The 19,214-nt window shown below is 37.2% G+C and overlaps 1 long non-coding RNA gene across 1 annotated transcript in view; it reads right to left on the reverse strand.

Moving 5' to 3' along the window:
- Nucleotides 1–19,214, reverse strand: part of LOC311434201 — a 180,600-nt gene that overhangs the window by 74,876 nt on the left and 86,510 nt on the right. The window contains exon 3 of the long non-coding RNA XR_014691315.1: nucleotides 15,285–15,357. This is a non-coding gene — a long non-coding RNA (uncharacterized lncRNA). The remainder of the gene's footprint in view (nucleotides 1–15,284; nucleotides 15,358–19,214) is intronic.

Consider the following 19,214-nt stretch of genomic DNA (forward strand, 5'->3'; position numbering starts at 1 on the left):
TCTTGGTTATAGGGAGGAGGAACGTACAGAGTACTCATCTGATGTATTGACAGTCAGGTCAGGAAGTTCAAAAATGTACAGGAACCAGATACAACCTCACCTTGAAAATCTGTTCCTGAGCAAACACTGGTCTGAGACAACCTGACTGTATAAAGACTTAATTTGGTATAAAATGCTGAATTCTCATGCCTGTTCACACCACCTAATTTGCTGGTATGGAACGAACCATTGTGTCCTGTGGTTGTTGCTCCCTATCAAGGACATGGCATAATCTCCTAAGATATCAGACCATCAGTCCCTAAAATGGCAACAAATATACTTGCATAAATAGGATTAAGGATATGTAAGCATTTTCTATGGCAAGCATCTTATTACATACTCAAGTGACAGATAGCACAACGTGTCCCAAATATGTCACATGCTGTGTGTAGGGTTCTTAGTTTTAACACGAATAAATATACCCCCAACTGCTCTGTAGACTACATAATTTAAGGTAGGGAAAAAGGGGCAGAAACAAAAGCTTGTCTTCCTCTTTTATGTTCTTCCAATTCAAAAGATAACAAAATAACTGTCACCGTGTCAGGAGATCTCAAAGTTCTCTCTTAGCAGCTTTCCATGTAAGTGTCCCTACGAAAGACTAAATCATCATAGCTTCATATCCTCCACAGTAAGGCACATTTATAGACTATTTAAATAAGTGGGAGGTTCTGTACATTCTGCAGTGATTTTTAAGTACACCCTCATTTATTTAGCCAAGAGGTACATATATGTAACACCAGAAGTGGTGGACAGTATACCTATTCTTCACAATAGTAAAGATAAAGCACTCACACATAAAATTTCTTGTAAAAGGAGAGGGGAAGGAATAAACAGATTGTCTACTAATTAGACATCTTATTTTGAGGACTCCAACTCCCTGTATTGAAAGAAAAAAAGGAAAGGAAGGAAAGGAAGGAAAGGAAGGAAAGGAAGGAAAGGAAGGAAAGGAAGGAAAGGAAGGAAAGGAAGGAAGGAAGGAAGGAAGGAAGGAAGGAAGGAAGGAAGGAAGGAAGGAAGGAAGGAAGGAAGGAAGGAAGGAAGGAAGGAAGGAAGGAAGGAAGGAAGGAAGGAAAAGAAAGAAAGAAAGAAAGAAAGAAAGAAAGAAAGAAAGAAAGAAAGAAAGAAAGAAAGAAAGAAAGAAAGAAAGAAGGAAAGAAAGAAAGAAAGAAAGTAAGAAAGAAAGAAAGAAAGAAAGAAAGAAAGAAAGAAAGAAAGAAAGAAAGAAAGAAAGAAAGAGAAAAAAAGTACAGTTTCTAGAAGATAGTAGAAAGGCAACCTGGAAGCATTACCATATTTCAGAGGTAATGTAAAGTACCTGTAGGGAATGGATGGCTTAAAGGACCAATAAAATAGCACAGAGTTTATATCTGGACACTCAGTGATATTGGATCAGTTACTGACCATAATTCAGTCTGACAACTCTTCAGAGACATATACAAAATTTCTCTTTGTAGTTCATGGTGTCCATCCAGATAGGCGCTAACACCCCCCTCGTCAGTGAGATCTGTACAGAGAAGCAGTAAATTGGTGTTACATAGCTCATGCCCCTCCTCATTAATTACAGGATCTGCTGCTGGGGAGCAGAGCTGTTAATTTTGCCTTCTAAGTACAAGCTATAATCACTTGGGGGTTGAGGGAGAGAGAAAGGGAAGCAAAGAAATTCATTATCTTCTCTGTTTGAGGCTTTCAGCCCCTCAGCAGGAGCAGTGCTGTACAAATGTTTGATTTTACTTTGGGGACAACAGAGGGGCATGAATGAATGACTGCCTCTAGAGCAGATCTCCTGATAAAGGATTAATTGTCCACTCCACTGGCAGCAGTTCTACTTTTGCAAGGTCTTTCCCCAGTTTCTGCTTTTCATTGTCTACATCTCCTCGCTTTCTCTTCCTCCTCCTCACCCTGACAGAGGGTATGACCCTTCAAAGTGTTGAGAAGACTGAATCAGTTTGTCATCAGGCTATGCTCTGTCAATACAAAAGAGATGAACAAGTCATCGCTCATGAAAATGGTAGGGAACCTGGTCACATTTTACCAGTCCCACCAGGAGCACACATTGATGTTTAGCATGGATACCAGCCCTCAACATCATTTCTCCTACTGTCCTTGTGTGGCTTTGGGATGTAAGCCCCAAACACATGGAGTTGCCACATCAGCCTGCAGTCTGGTATATACTTATATTATTCTCCAATTCCGTATTTATTACAAAAAGCACAGCCTATATTCTTTCAGTTTCCACACCAGAAAACTTATGAGAGTCAGTGCTCTGTTATTTTTGCAGAGATTCAGCCTTAAATGTCTCCAATTTGTACCTGCCTAGAACATTGTTATGGTTATTTTCCTCAGTTCATAGGAAAAAACATGGTACCCACCCTATAGAGTTACACTTTATAAATTAAAAGGACATTCATGATAGAAGTAAGTGAAGTACTGACAGTTTAAGTAACTCTAGAATTATATGCTAGAAAAATATGGCTTCTAGACTTTGCAGATGAAATATGTTGCAGCTTTTCACTTTGATTTCTTTGCATTTTTTTTCTAAATCCCAGAACATAAATGTTGTTTATTCCTGCCAATAGGGTATGATTACACAGAGCCACTACATTTCATGTCTCAATTATAAAAAATATGTATAAAATAACAATTCATTTACATTCATCATAGTTCTGAACTGTAATGTGCCAAAGCCCTTCAGACACAAGACAGCATAGCATTTGAAGAAGTTTCCTTTTTTTTTTGAAAAAACATATAAATCCTATCTCTACTGAAATGAGTCATATTTCATCTTAGCTTCAAAAGATTAGTACCTAGTTCTAAGATAGTACAATTTAGCCATGACAAAAAGGTTGTTCAGTATATATCAGTTATCAATAAGTTTCATAACGAATGATTAACTAAAGACCTGAAAACTGTCTGTGAACCGCAAGCGACCTTTATCTTGTTAGCCAAAAAGCACACCCTTGTCCAGTTGGCTGACCACCACTCAGTCCATGGGTTCCACTCGGTGAGCAGCAAGTGAAAGACATCACAGTAGAGGTAAATAATATAGATCCATCTCAGATCCACCAAAGGTCATCAATGCAGGTACAGCACTGTCCAGGTATGATCTGCTATGACTTGTGTTCAGAGTTGTATTTATTGTTTTTAGCACCAAGTCTAAGGTCATAAATATCAACTCTGTGACAAAACACAAATGCATGACTGCTGAAGAAGGTATTATTAGTTGGTGTAGCACATCAGGGGCAAGTGGATTCAAGCAAAACCCACCTATGCTCCTTTGCCTTCCAGGCTACAGCATTTAGCACAGCCCTGATTCTGCTGGACTGTGCTGCTCCTGCATGGAGCATGGCCACTCTGTGCCATGCTCTGCAGTGCTCATTGGTTTCTTGAGCTCTGTATAAAGTGAAAATATCTTGAATTTTGTGTTCCTCCTAAAACAATAGCCTTCACAGAATGCAGAGAATAATTCAAAAGCATTTTCTGCATTACCTTCCCTGTGATTACAGGAGCATGTGGACATAGCACTTAACTGGCTCCAGTCCACAGAGCTTATGAACTTGTGAGCTTATAGAGCTTGGTGCCTTGCTGTAGTACTTAACAGTACTTAATTTAACCTGAATTCACTCTGGAAACATGCCACTTCATTTGCATTAACTATTTTTGACAGCCCAGGCCTGTATCCACATTTTGCCTCTTCCCTCTTTTCCTATTGTATCTCCCCCTATCTAGGTTTCCCACCTTTCCTATCTCACTTTCCCCACCCTGTGCCTCTACCTCCCCACTTTTCCATTATATTATCCCTAATTGGTCTTGGAAGAAAAGAGACAGTCAGGCAGCCTTGCTCTGTATATGTTGTAGAGACCTGAGTAGCTGTCATTATGCCAGAGCCAATAAGCAATCAGGTCAGGAATTTGGCTCTGATTCCCAGCAAAGTGTGGGGATCAGAGGGACATTTACATTATTTGCAGTGCTTTCCATCCCTTTCCCTTCTCCTCCCTTTTTCTCACTCTCTATCTAATCCTGCCAAGTAATAAGGAAGCAGACTATGTTGCCAGCCTGTGGTCTAGTCCCTGAACAAATGACTCGTGAAAACCATGGCCTTGTAAGAGTAATTAAGATGGTGTTTAGGATGGTGCAAGTATCAGTTCCATTACAGGGCAACTGGCTGATTGACCCTCTTCTTGCTAGGCATTTCTGTCTTTTCTAGTATCCTTAGACTGGTCTTAGCGTTGCAGGTGGCAATCAGTTTGCACAGCCCTGGATTCATCTGTACTAGTGCTATCCTTGCCCAAAGTAGTTGTGCACTATCATAAATCCAGCAACAACAGGTGTACTGTTTTGGTTAAAAGAACACTGATAGCAGCCTCAAGACCCCAGAGAGCCCAAGTTGGGATTTGCCCAGGGATTTTTCCCAAAGTATGGTAAATGGTTACTGTACTATACCATTGATTTTCTAACAGATTCCTAATTGAATTCCCAATCTGAATTTTAATAGAAAGAAAGAGGGAAAGAGAGAGAAGAGAAGAGAAGAGAAGAGAAGAGAAGAGAAGAGAAGAGAAGAGAAGAGAAGAGAAGAGAAGAGAAGAGAAGAGAAGAGAAGAGAAGAGAAGAGAAGAGAAGAGAAGAGAAGAGAAGAGAAGAGAAGAGAAGAGAAGAGAAGAGAAGAGAAGAGAAGAGAAGAGAAGAGAAGAGAAGAGAAGAGAAGAGAAGAGAAGAGAAGAGAAGAGAAGAGAAGAGAAGAGAAGAGAAGAGAAGAGAAGAGAGGGAGAGGAAGATGGTAGTACATGGTCTCTGCATTGCGCTATGTTGTACAAGATCTGAGAACAGATAATTCCCACTAGCTGTGCATCTGTAATTGAGATGGTTTGGGAGTTGGGAATGCAAGTAAACAGTTTAAAAGAATTGCAGTCTCACAGCACAGAATCATCTCTAGTGTTGCTTCTCTTCATGAATCTGGTCTTAGTATAAGCATTTTCCATTTTCTGTCTCAGCACAGGAGTTTCTAACTTCCAAGCCATAATGGAACTCAGAAAACATTGATATTAGCGCCACTTTTCCAAAAGTATCTCTTATAATCACATTGCTGCACAGAACCTACCCAGAAGAGCAAAATAGGTCAGAAGTTAATCATTAATGTGCAGCATTTTCCACCTGTAGGCCAGCAGATCAAATAAGAAAAGGTCATTGCAATTTAAACTTTTGTTGTTACCACCTGTTCAGATGCTGGCACATTGTTCAGCCACATGCTAGTAAGCATCAGTGTTGTCTTCTTTACTTAGTGGTGCTTTAAATCCAGTGTGTATTTACTGTTCAGATATGTAAGCAGCAGTGCCAGGCATAGAACCATAGTGGTTCAGAGCCCTAGCCTCTGCCACAAATTTGTGTTTGTTAATTTCTTCATAAAAAAACAGCTAGATCCCTGGCCTATGTTTTATATAAAATGAAAACATAATTATTGATGTAATGAAAGGTTATTTTGCCAGAAGATTTAAAAAAAAAAATTTTTTAAATGAGGTATTTAATGAGACATTCATGAAGCTGAAACTGTTTCTAAACCTACACTGTATTCTTCTTAGCTTTGTTTCCCCCACACCACCAATAAAAAATCCGTTAGGTAAACAATTTCAACACCATTTTATGTTTCAGAAACCAAGCCATTTTGAAACTAATTATGACATTTACTCTTTCAGGCATGTCTCTTTTCCTTAAAGTCGATCTTATGAATCACTTGGTTATTAGCCTGCTTGCTGAAAAAATTGTGCAGCATTATGATTCTGTAGGTGTTTCACATGCCATTAAGTACATTTTTGAGGTTTGCTATTAAGCTAATCTCTGAGTAAGAAGATGTGGAATATTAATGGAAGCATTTTGGAATTGTAAATAAACATGTTTGGAGCAATCTAGATGAAGAGCAGAACAATAAAAATGGTTATAAAAATCTAATTAACATTTTAACTGTAAAAAGCTTGCTGCTTCGATACCACAAGAGAATAGTCTCAGACAGTAGATAAAATTAAATATTCCCATGTGGGTTTCCAGCAGATGAAACACTGCTATCAATATTTAATGGAAAGTGTCAGAATTTACCATCATTTGAAAGAATGCAAATAGAGGTTACCATAGAAATCACCTTGACTGAATATTGCACAAAATGCAACACAAACTACCCCTGAAGCATCCTCAGAGGAGTTAGTAAGATCTTTGTGTCTGCTATCTTTTCATGTAATCTCTTGACAGGAAGGAGAAAAGGACTATTGTGTGAGAATGTGTGTAAATATAAATTATTATAAGTTATTAACTAGTAATGTTAAATAAGAGAAATAAGAAACCAAATAGATTTGAAACACTTTCATATTTCAGATACATGGACTCAGTTCAGTGCAGCAGATTAAATAATAATGAACAGGTTGCATGTCTCCATATAGTTACGATACACCTCCATATAGTTACATCTCCATCTAGTTATGACACTCAAAGTTGTGTGAGTCACACAGTAACATTCTCACATCAATTTTGATAGCAAACTTTTGGAAACATTTTCTCTCAAGAAAGAATTATCCATCACTAGTGTTCAGTTAATCAGTGCTTAAATACATGCATGGCCACAAAATATAGACATTTTGATTATTAGAATAAATTTGGTACTCTTCACATTTCCTCTATAAGAAAAAAAAACTGTATCTTAAAGATACAAAAGCCATTTATCAAGCTTCACAAAAAAAAAAAAAAAAAAAAAAAAAAAAAAAAAAAGACAATTTGTCAATTATTTGTCAGCTGCATATCTATCCAGTCAATTTTGTAGTGCCTGTACCCAAAAGATGCAGTCCTTCCCAAACTACCACATTTTCTTTAGAGACCTTTTTATCTGACTCTTGCCAGATAACTTGATAACTTGAACTGGAGCACCTGAGCATCTCTAGAACATGTACAGTTCCCCTCAGCTTCTCAGAGACAACACTATCTTGAAAGTAGTTGTGTTCTTTGACTACTAAAGAGTATAATGTAGTAGTAGAGAGTAATGAGGTTGTTCCCTCTTCTCCAGAACAAACAACTCCTATTTCCTCATTCATTCCTCATAATTCTTGTTTTCTAGTACCTTCAGCAGCTTTGCTCAAGCAACTTAATATCTATCCTTCTTGTAGTGAGGGGCCCAAAACTGAATACAGTGTTACATGCACGGGGACAATCACTTCCCTGGCCCTGCAGGCCACATTATTTCTGGTGCAGGCCAGGACGCCATTCTTCTTCATGGCCACCTTGGCACACTGCTGGATCATGTTCATCTGGCTGTCATCCAGCACCCTCAGCTCACTTTCAGCTTTCCAGCCACTCTTCTCCAAGCCTGTACCACTTCCTGGGGTTGTTTGAGCCAAGTGCAGGACCCAGCAGTTACCCTTGTTGAATGCCATACAACAGGATGCAGCCCATTGCTCTAGCCTATTCAGTTCCCTCTGTAAGGTCTTCCTTCCTTCAAGCAGACCAACAGCCCCACATACCTTGATTTTATTATCTGCAGACTTACTGAGGTTACACTTGATCCCCTAATCCAGTTCACTGATAAAAGTGTTAAACATAACTGAGCCCTGGGGAATGCCACTTGTGACCAGACACCAACTGTATTAAACTCCATTCACTATAATTTTTTGTGTACAGCCTTCCAGCCAGTTCTTCACTGAGCAAACTGTACACCTCACCTCCAAGCTACACACTTAAAGCACTAAAGCAATGGACATTTCTTCTATTGAAACTGGACAAATTTGTAGCAAGGACTGGCAAAGTATGAAGCTGAGAAGAGGCAAGAAAGAGCCCGGGTCTAGGAGGCAGAACACATTGGGGAGACCCCTAGTGTTCGAATCCCTGGTATTTCAAAGGCCCCCTTCTGATGAGCAGACTACTCTTGCCTCAGTTTTAGTTGTGACAAGCAAGATGCAAGTATCTAGGCAGAATATTTTTCCATAAAATCTTTCTGAAAATATTCAGGATATGTTCCTTCAGGATAGTAGATCTTAGTGGAGCCTAATAGCCTTTCTGCCTATATGCTTCAGTGTTTTCTTCCCAGATTCTTCTAGATTTCATATCACAAATCAAAGCAAGAGCCAAACAGCTACTTCTTACTTTTTCCCTACAGGAACATACATGGTGTGAGCTATACAAAAATATACAGTAAGAATGGCAGCACGTTGTGGATAGTCACAAAGCTGAGTTTAATTATCTCATTGATACTTTTGCTCTTTATGGCTCTGCTATAGCCTTTTGAAGGCAAAAGAGAATATCCTCAGACTTGACTGACTTAAATTCTCCGGCCTTTTGCTAACGTTTTGCTGCATTAAAACTTCTAAAATCTTTGTAATTGGTTAAAGAGCATCCTATAACTACTACTGCAGATCACTGAGATACTGGGTGATGTTACTGACACCACGCATGCTATGTAAAAATAGTAATGGTCTTTCAGTCACAGAAATATGAGTCTTTTATAAAATGCATGACCAACATTAGGGTTTCTTGTAGCTCAGTTACACAGAATGACTTGAATCTTTGTAGTCGTGGAAGCAGAATCCTTTCTGAACTTCATAAAAGTTTCACATACATGTACTGCTACTCTGCTCACATCTGGTACACAACCTGGCCCAAAGCAATGTGTATGACAAAACAGAACACCTTCCAGAGTCATTTTTCCAAGCAAGGAAGCATTTAAAAATTCACAGGAAAGTTTATTCACAGGAGATCAGGTCAATTTTGTACAACAAAGGGTGATCCAAAGACATTTCTCAATCTATATAGGTTTTAATGCAGATCGTATCTTTGAACTCAGCAAATTTGTCGTAGCACATAATGAAATGAATGCTTTGTGCTCCTTCTGAGAAACTAAACTGATGAAAAGGTGTAGATGGAAACATTACTATGAACTTGACTAGCATAAAGAGCATATTGTCTTACTTATCTCATTCTTCCTCTCTATGCATCATAAAAGAAAAACATCTTGTTACATACATCACAATATTTTACTTATTGTTTTCTTTATTGTGCTTAGGTAGATACTGTTACTTTCTTTTAGCTGGAAGGAAGGGCAAAAGGCTCCAGGCTAGTTCTGCAATCAATGCTAATGCTGCTCTTTAGACAGCTTGAAATAAGACCAGACTGCTCCTCTGGAGTCAAAGATCCTGGAGTCATAATACTAACATCTCCCAGAACACATCACTGTTTTCCTAGCTAAACTTTTAGACTTGTAGGGAAAAAAAATAAAATAAAATAAAATAAAATAAAATAAAATAAAATAAAATAAAATAAAATAAAATAAAATAATAAAATAAAATAAAATAAAATAAAATAAAATAAAATAAAATAAAATAAAATAAAATAAAATAAAATAAAATAAAATAAAATAAAATACTTGTGTGTTTTTTTGTGAGGGGGGTAAATGTTCTTATACGTGCAAATACTATTACTTTTCAAGAAACACAATTCAGCTGTATCATGCTACTGCACAGGCTGTATGTATAGAATACCAAGCAATTTATCTGGTGATTCAAGGAAGAAAAATGATTGCTTTATTTTCTGGTGAAAGCTAAAAAGAAAATTAATTACTGGCAATTCTAGGTTTTGTCCCAGGTGCCTGTTGCAGTTGAAGTAAAGATGCAAACTCATCTAAAATCTGAAAGACATCTGGGGAAGAAGATAATAATTCTCTTCTCATGTTGTAATCCCCACCAGCATATGGAACTAATGCAAAGGGCAAAATGCAAGGCATGTGGAAGCCAAAGTGCTCTTCAGCAGTCTTCTTGGGAATATGTCCATGTTTAGCCTAGAGATTCACCATCTACAGACCCAAGAAACCCTTTCCATGACAAATATATTTCAAATGCATAGCAAATATAATTACAGTTGTTGGTCGTTTTGTAGTAATTTTATATGTATATTTCATCAAAGCAAGGTTGGCAGATGTGACTCAGGATCTTTCTTTACCGAAAGGTTTGTTAGGCATTGGAATAGGCTGCCCAGGGAAGTGTTTGAGTCACCATCCCTGGAGGTCTTTAAAAGGCGTTTAGATTTAGAGCTTAGTGATATAGTTTAGTGGAGGACTTGTTAGTGTTAGGTCAGAGGCTGGACTCAGTGATCTTGGAAGTCTCTTCTGACCTAGATGATTCTGTGATTCTGTGATCCACATGTGCCCTGTGCACTTCTGGAGCAAAAGCTAGACGCCAGCAAGGTTTCTCAGATGGGAGTGGACACATGCTCTTAGGCACTGTACTTAAATGTCCTCCCCTTCCTGCATACCTACTTCTCTGTGAGCACTGCTGAATCTAGACAGGAATCATACATATACTATACATCAAAATGAGCATGCAGTGTGACACACACGGGAAGTCAAAGAGCTGAATGTAACACATGATCAGGACTTTCTGAGAGTCTTCATGTTGTAATGACAAAAGTGTTCACTCCCATTTATTCAGTACAGCATTTTATAAGAATCAGGAAAGCTAAGGTCTCTTCAAACTTCATAAAGCTTTGTATTTCAATAGTAAAAATTATCATTGCAAAAGCATTGTTAAATGCATGCTTAGCAAAATAGCACTGTTATTTGTATGAAGTCAAACCCAGTAATAGAGCTTCCTGTATCTGCCAAAAGATTTATTTTCAGGCTCATTTACCCCTGGACTGATAGAAGAGTTTCACAGAATTCTCAGCCTAAAACAGCTTTAAAATATAAATGCAGACTCAAGGGAATGAAGAAAGAAGAGTAAAAGCAGGTCTGAACTGTACCTTCACTTGAGTACATGCAGACACCTGAATTAATCTCCTGCTGCTAAGCAAGACCATAAGCTAAATTAATCAAGGAGGGATAAAAAGGTTGGGTCTGAATTTGAACCTGAAATTCAGATATAATCTGAATACTCTAAAGTGAAAGCAAAACTGATATCTTGAAATTAAACATAGTGTTATCTGTGCACAAGTTATGAATTTCAGCTGAAAACAGCTGAAATTGTCTCTAAAGTACCATGAGAGAGAAGCATAAGGAGAAAAAATCTGTACTTGGGTATAAGTAAAAGAAGCAAATGATATACTGGGTCACCTAATAATAAATTTACCAAGTCTGTCCAATACCATGAAGCAGGGTGCTATATTTTTATAAAAGTCAAGTCCAGTGCTGGGTTTCATCTTGTCTTTTCAAAGGTGAATACAATTCTGTAACCCTGAAGAACATTACAGTGATTTCAGCCATGATCTGAACTGCATGCCATTCTGCTTTGCAATCTAAACAGCTTCTGTTTTATGAGTCCCAAAGACTGAACACAGATTACAGATAAATAAAAGAAAGTCTGTAATCTAGTATATGTCGTAGGCTTCATTCATGTCTGACTAAGGATGTTTAGAGACAGAAAGCTGCCTCATCATCAGTGAGGACACAGCTATTGGCTAGTTCTGTTGTTAAAAAGATGCATTATCTGTATAAACATAAATAATATATATTTTTGTTTATGCATAAACTTAAAGTAATGGCAGTGGATATATAAATCATTGTTCTGATCTCCCATGGGCTGTGTCTGGCATCAGCCTCCTACATGCCTCTTTTTCATAATCTTTACCAAAATTCTGCTCTGCTTAATGACAATTGGCACACTAGATCAATAGGAAAGGATATTGTTTACATGCAAAGTGGCAGCTCTTTGGCCCTGTTACAATGACTTTCCATGTCATTGTCAAATTAGGCAGCAGACTGAGAAGTCCCAGCATATTGGAAGACTTGGGCAGCAGTCAGGCCACCATGGTACTCCCCTTTGACACAAGGACCAATGCATGATCTCATCTCCAGGCTCTTGGGAGTCCAGCTTGCTGCATGGACTCCTTTGTGCCCATAATTACAGCACACTTGAAGCTGTCCAGTGCCCAGATAAATCCACTTAATGCAGATAAATAACAGAACTTTTTCCTTCCTTGGAGTTCAGCAAAAGAGAGGTCCTACAAAGATACATGTATATTCTCTCCTTTAGGCTCTCTTTCTCTTGTGCATTGTCTAGTTGATGAGAGTAGCTTGTAGCACTTTATAGAACAGTGTCGGTTACCCTATCTGAAATACTATTGCTAGAAAAAATAGGAAATCTAGCTTCCCAAAATTACCATGGTGAACACTGAGTTTGATTGTTTCTGTTTTCCCAAGAACTCATAATGAATGAGAAAAAAAAAAAATCCAATGCAACAGATAAGTTATAGTGAATGTTATACATGTATGAGGAGAAAATTGCCTTTATTACACAAAAACAGAAGGGGAGCATAAATCAAAAAGCACGTCCTTTTCTCAGCATGGTGCTCAGTACAAGTCCTTGTACCATCCAGGGAGTACAGATGCTGGCTTTGCCAGAGAACAGTTGAAACCTTGGCTTTGCCCCTACCTGGAATGAGCCAGTATCCCTAGTTTATGAAGCAAGGAGAAACAAAAAAATAATAGAAAAAAATACAAAGTGGTCATTCCTACATCCATAATTTTTTTGCATGGCTCATCCTGTGGCACTTTAGATGTGCCTCACTTCTTCCTAAGAGCTGTTGCCAAATAGCTAGAACAAGTGAAAACGAGTTGGTCTTCAGAGGAGCGTGAGTTGATATGAAAACTGGAAAGGACCCCAAAAAATCCAAGTCGTTAAATAGAATGTCTATAGCCTTAGCCCAGCTATCAAACAGGGCTAAAAAGGACGTGTTTCCTTTAATTATGTCTTTATGCAGTACCATTGAATGCATATAAAAGTATCCTCATTTAAAGTCCAATTTCTGTTGGATTTTACTTTGAGAGTTGTGCTCTTCAAAACAGTAACTTCATGTGTTTTGAGTGTTCTTTGTGTACAAATGTTTTGTAACAAGTACATTCACAGAATTTCTATGTACCATGTTTTTCTAAAACAGCCTGGAGAGCACTGGTTAGCATCACTGTAAACAAATGTGGAAACCACAGTTCTGCCCCCATCTCCTCTCAGAATCCGTGGAAACACCCATCAAGCTGACTTAAACATGAAGTGCATGGAGGAGAGTGGGTCAACAGTACCCACTTAGGGATATTATTTTATTTTAGACATATGTGTGCTGTATATTTGCTTAATTATTAACTGCACAATGGCATGACTTTTGGCAGGTAAAAGAGTAAACAGTTTTATTTTGTGGACCCAATGTCCTTCTGCTAAAGCCCCAGTGCCATTGATTTATGTGGTTTAATGAAGTTCAGACAGAAGTTATGAAAATCTTTTTTTTCTGATTTTAAAGTTTGAATTCTAAATAATAAAATATTTAAATAAACAAATGCTCAGAGTAAGAATCTTTTCTGAGTAGAAAGCCTCCATTTCATTAGGTTTAGCTTCCTTTATAGTGGAATCAGATAAAAAGCTAATGGATAAAAACTTATAAAAATCCTATTCTTGAGGATTTATTGAGATGAAATATGTTTTCAGCATTCAGTTCTTACAATACAAACTATTAGATAAACGCATTTTAAGAGGTATAGGTTTATTTAAATACTAAGTAATTAGTGAAGAGGTCTGCTATTCTGTTTAAATCAGTTCAGAAAGCTTTTAAAAACATTTATCCTCCATCTACAGCATTTTGCTTCATCAGCGTGTGCATCTGAAAGAGGAAATGATTTTTTCCCCCTTACCTGTTTAGGAAAGAATATGAAAGCATGCAAGAAAAGCTATGCTTTTCACAGAAAATATGAAGCATTTGCCTCAAGAAAGTTTTGAACTTTTCAGATCAACTAGCATGATTGGACTTGGCACTCTTTAAGGTCTTTTCCAACCTAGATGGAAGCCTATGGTTCTATGATTCCAAGACAGAAGTTGCACACACAAGTCATAGACCTGAAACACCATGATAAGAAATGTCATGGTTTTCCCTGAGACAGAGTTCGTTTTTTTTTTTTTTCATAGAGGCTCACACAGTGCTGTGCTTTGTATTTTTGATGACAATAGGGGTGATAACACAGGGATGTTACAGTTGCTGCAGAGTGGTGCCTGCCGAGGCCTCTCCTGCTCCTGGTGCTGCCCGGCCAGCGAGGAGGCTGGGGTGCCCCAGGAGCTGGGAGGGGACACAGCCAGGACAGCTGGCCCAGGCTGCCCAAAGGCATGTCCCACACCATGTGGTGCTGTGCTCAGCGACAGCAGCTGGGAGAAAGGAGGAGGCAGGGGGGATGTTGGGGTGATGGCATTTGTTCCCAAGGAGCCGTGCTGTGGAGTGAGCCCTGCCCTCCTGTAGGTGGCTGAGCCCCTGCTTGCCAGTGGGAAGCAGTGAGTGGATTCCTTGTTCTGCTGCACTTGTGCATGGCTTTTGCTTTGCCTAGTGACCTGTCTTGGTCTTAACCCATGAGGTCTCACGCTTTTACCCCTCCAGTTCTCTCCCCCATCCCACCTGGGGGCGGTGGTCAAGTGGCTGTGTGGGGCTGAGCTGCCTGACAGGGTTAAACCACAAGCCATTAAAGGCCCAATTCCCCCATAGTTGTTTTTAACTATGAACTTTTACCCCTTTGGAGATAAGTATTTTCTAGTTTTCCGTTCCTGTGTGGAATTGCTCCAGAAATACTTTTAACATTAATGTAGCTGAATGGAACAGTGTGCAGGGCAACTAGCAATGTTGAGAGTAAAATATTTTCTATAATTATTTATGATGAAAAAAAATATTGCTCTTTAATGAAAAATATATTCAGTTATGTGCTAACTGGAAACCAAAACCATTTCGTGTCTTTTGTAGAAAGCTTCTACAATATTGATTTTTCAGGATTATTTTATTCTAATCAGTTACGAAAGTAGAAGAAGAAAAAAAATCCATTGAGTTCTGGGGATATTGATTTCATATGTATCTGATTGACTCTTAAATGTCTACATACAATATGATGAGTCCTTGCAGGAAAAGGATTTAATCCTTGTTGGAAAATAATAGGTATAGTAATATCACACCTGGCAAGAGAGCTGGGAAGGACACATTGTACTAAATAAAAAGGAAGTGTTGCAGGAAAAAGTCGGCACTGGCGACAGCTTCTTTTTTTTTTTTTTTTTAAGGCAACTACTTGTTGTTTCCATATAAATTTAACACACTTGTAGTCTGTTCTACCCCAGCATAGAAATTAAACTGGAATTAGATGAGTTAGTTTGACAAGTAAATTAAGATATTCCATATAAACTGAACATTCTTACTCCACTGTTGTTGTGTTTAAGAAATTAATTTCTCATATTTGGAGAGAATAAATAAGAGTACAAAGATATTGACTTAAATACCTTTGTCCCATCACCCAGTCCATGTGAGAGAATACTGTAGTAAAGCCACGCTGTACAGCTGGAAGCAGCAGACCTGGAAGAAAAGCTATAATGATTAATCTAGATGACAGATTGGAGTCACCATTTTGGAGGACAGCAGATTCCAGTTATTTTCATGCCAGCTGCTGACAGTGGGTTGTTATTCTCAACATCTTATTGAAGACAGCTGTATCATTCACAGCACAAATTCATAATACAGGTTGTCCAGAGAGGCTGTGGAGTCTCTTTTTCTAGAGATATTCAATACCTGCCTGGATGAGATCCTGTGCAGCGTGCTCAAGGTGGCTGTGCTTGGCAGAGGAGTTGGACAAGATGATTAACTTCCAACCTCAACCATTTTGTCATTCTGTGATTCTGTGTAATTTCTGTGAGAATTAGTACAATAACATTATCTGGGCATATTCAAAGGCAAATCAGAAAAGGTAGGGAAATGAAAGCAGTTCTAGTCTTGAAAAACATTTAAAATAAGAGACCATTAATGTAAAAAAAAAAAAAAAAAAAAAGCATACGAATGCTTGAGCTTCTTACTACATAAATCATATAAATGTAAAAGAAATTGTAGCTGTGAATGTGGGTCTAGGCTGCCAGTGGAGGATTAAGCCAATTCTTACTTCATTCATTTTCTTCTACACAACAAATTACAACTCTGAACTCAAAAAATTATAAAATAACTTTCAGAGAATGTTACATATTTCTGAAACAGTTATGATTAGTGAGATTTCTTTAAAATAAAAAATCTTCTTTTCCCTGACTGAAGAATTAGGTTTATACAACAAAAACTAGAAGAATAATAAAAATAAAAAATAAAAAAATAAAAAATAAAAAATAAAAAATAAAAATAATAAAAATACAAGAATGTTTACTGAAGTCAGTGGTCTTCTTTTTGGGTGATTACAATGATCTATGTAACTTGTGTCTGGTTCAAATATCCATATGCAGAAAATTAGGATAGGAGACTGACTTATGGTTTCTGTAAATGTTCATTGCAAGCTAATTGCTTGCATGACTGTTCATAGAAACTGAAATCATGCAAGAGTCACAAATGTATTTATTAAAAAGCTCAAATGCCTATCAAAACATTTTGACCTTCTGACCATCTGTATAGACAAATCCAGTTCTAGTTAAAGAAAAAAAAAAAAAAAAAAAAAAAAAAAACTTTTTTCTTTACTCAGTGCAGAGAATATTGTATATTTTCATTGATAATTCCTTACACTGTGAGTAGATTAGATGACCTCTAGGAGTTCTTTTCAACCTAAGCCTTTCTATGATTTCTTAAGTAAATTTTGAATTCTTACCTCTGATAACTATGTGTCAATTTTTTGATTTACACATATGTCCTTAGGTCTGAAAGCAGCCTTTCGCATGGTAATACAGAAACACCAGCTTCATATCAGCAAGATATAGCACCTAGATAAGTGGAGATACAAGCAATTATTTCAAAGTAAGTCTTAATTATAATTCAACAGATAAAACGCCATCACAGTCTGTGCTCACAAGAATGATTATTAAGGAGAAGCATAGCTTAATCAAGTATTTATATAAGCCACTTAAAAACTACTTAGAGATGCATTGTACAATGGACACTAGTGAGTACTTCTATCAATATTAGAAGTATATCCCCTCAAGAAATTTATAACAAGTATTCTGAGAGATTTCTGTCAAGCTAGATATACCAGAAATAGATGTATATATTTGAATTTGTAGCATTTCTGTAGGCTAATATTGGATTAAGACTTTACCTCTTATTCCTTATCTTATTCCTTGGACTCGTGGAATTGCTCTGACAACAGAGGTACAACACTTCAATGTCTTGAAGGTCCATGCAATCTTGGCCAGAAGAGTGGGAAGAGTTGCTTTGGCAGAAATTGTCTCGGCAGATGCATTCCCTTCCAAAATTTCCAGCCAGGCACTGAATCAAAGGAAGAGTAGCATTATGAGCATGCCCTCCCAAGTAGAGAATCTCTATTCAAGAGTAGCTGCATTGTTTTTCATAAAGGGACAGGAGAATACATCTGGCCTTCAGAGTGCCATTAAATCAAATACATTTTGTTTTGTCTAGTAAGTCATTATGGAGAAGACAGCTAGCAGAAATTACTGTTGCAGGAAGTTATTGTTTTCATGAATAAATCAATGACTTTTTCTGAACAACACTTAGAACTATCTTGGTGGCCTGATATATTTCATTTAGATGGAAGAACCTAGCTGCTAGTTAATTGTTTGTATGCAGGGATCAATCTAACTCTGATTTCAATCCCCATGTAATAATGAAAGTTATTGAGCAAGTCTGGTTAATAAACTAAGGCAACAAATCTCAAGATATTTTTTGATATGGCAAGTTTTTGCCACAATTTGCAGACAACAAAATAATTATACGAACATTTAAGTAGAAAAATATAGCCATGTAAGCTTATTTTTAAATGAAATATTGTTTGTGCTGGTTTAATATCAAATATTTACCAGATGCAACTGGGACTGAAAAGTCAATAACTCATCAAAGAAAAAAAATAATAATTAAAATCTACTGGGACTTCAGATAGGACAACTAAGACACTGTAATATATACACATTACTGATTAAAATTTGTGGATTAGAAATCTTTCTTTTCTGGAAAGTCATTAAAGAACTTACAACAAGGATGGTACAAATTGTCATATTTACACACTATTTAATTCTTTAATATTAGATAATTTTTTAGGAGAAACATAAAAATACTTTAAATTCAATGTCAAAATATTTTTTTCATTTAGTATATACCATAAATTTATAGGGATTTCTAAATAATAATAAAAAAATAAAAATAAAAAAAACACCTCTCACCATCTAACCTTCAACCTCTAAGCTTCAGCTCCTAGACAATACCTCCCACAGTCAGTCCAGTTTTAGCACTGTTAGATCCCAAATCAGTCACAAATAGCATGTCCTATTATTTTCCAGTCTGTTAAAGCTTATTTGTGAATCTGAACAAGTAACATGCACAAACTGCCTCAGCCTAGATAGAAAGAGCTAAGATTAGCATTGTGCACACTCCTAATATAAATGGAACTGTCTGGGGGTTACATCAGCATTCAGATTCATTGCTGTAAAGTCTGCTAGATTTAGTGCAGCAAGACTAGTCAAGGATTAAACAATCTGTTATCAAGGGAATAGCCAACATGTCCTGGAAGAACCACTGAGAATCAGTGCAATCAGCATGTGGAGGGACTGGAAAGATAAATGGAAAGATCTGAAGCATAAAGTGTACAAAGAAAAACTGAATTAATACTAAAAACACAAATGGAAAACTTTTAGTTGTTACTAAAATGCACATTAAAGACCAGAACATATAATTCTGCAATATTGGCTACAGTGTTCTGCTTTGTCCCAGAGCACTAATAAAAATCTTGAGTTAATCTAATCAAATATAACACTAAGAGAAAATTTAAACTAGGAAGCTTTTAAGGATAATTAACTTAGAACAAGAACCAGTACAAGCTTTCCCCAAAAATTTTAAATACACAAAAGCAGTTCAAATGCTGTTACAAACAACACCTTCAGACTAATTATTTCTTTCACTCTTTTTCCCCTAAAAGACACAGCATAATGCAAAAATATAGTCTAGAAGCAGAAAAGATGCATAGCCACTGAGAAATTAGCATCATATCCCCAGGACCAGGAAGCTGACAACATTTCTGATAGGATGCCTTAGAAGTTTCAGCTCTCTCCTGAAATCCTGAGTACTAAGAAGCTTAAGCAATGATGTGTCTGTTTTAAATGAATAGAGATAGGTGTTCATATTTGGGGCTTTAGGTAAAAAAATCTTACTAGTATTTTCCCCCCACTAAATTACTGGATGGCCAAAATGATTCCAAATGGAGTGACAAAATGCCTTAAAATTACCTGACAACAACCAAG

This window comes from Aythya ferina, assembly GCF_964211825.1.
Source record: "Aythya ferina genome assembly, chromosome: 3".
NCBI classification, from domain to species: domain Eukaryota; kingdom Metazoa; phylum Chordata; class Aves; order Anseriformes; family Anatidae; genus Aythya; species Aythya ferina.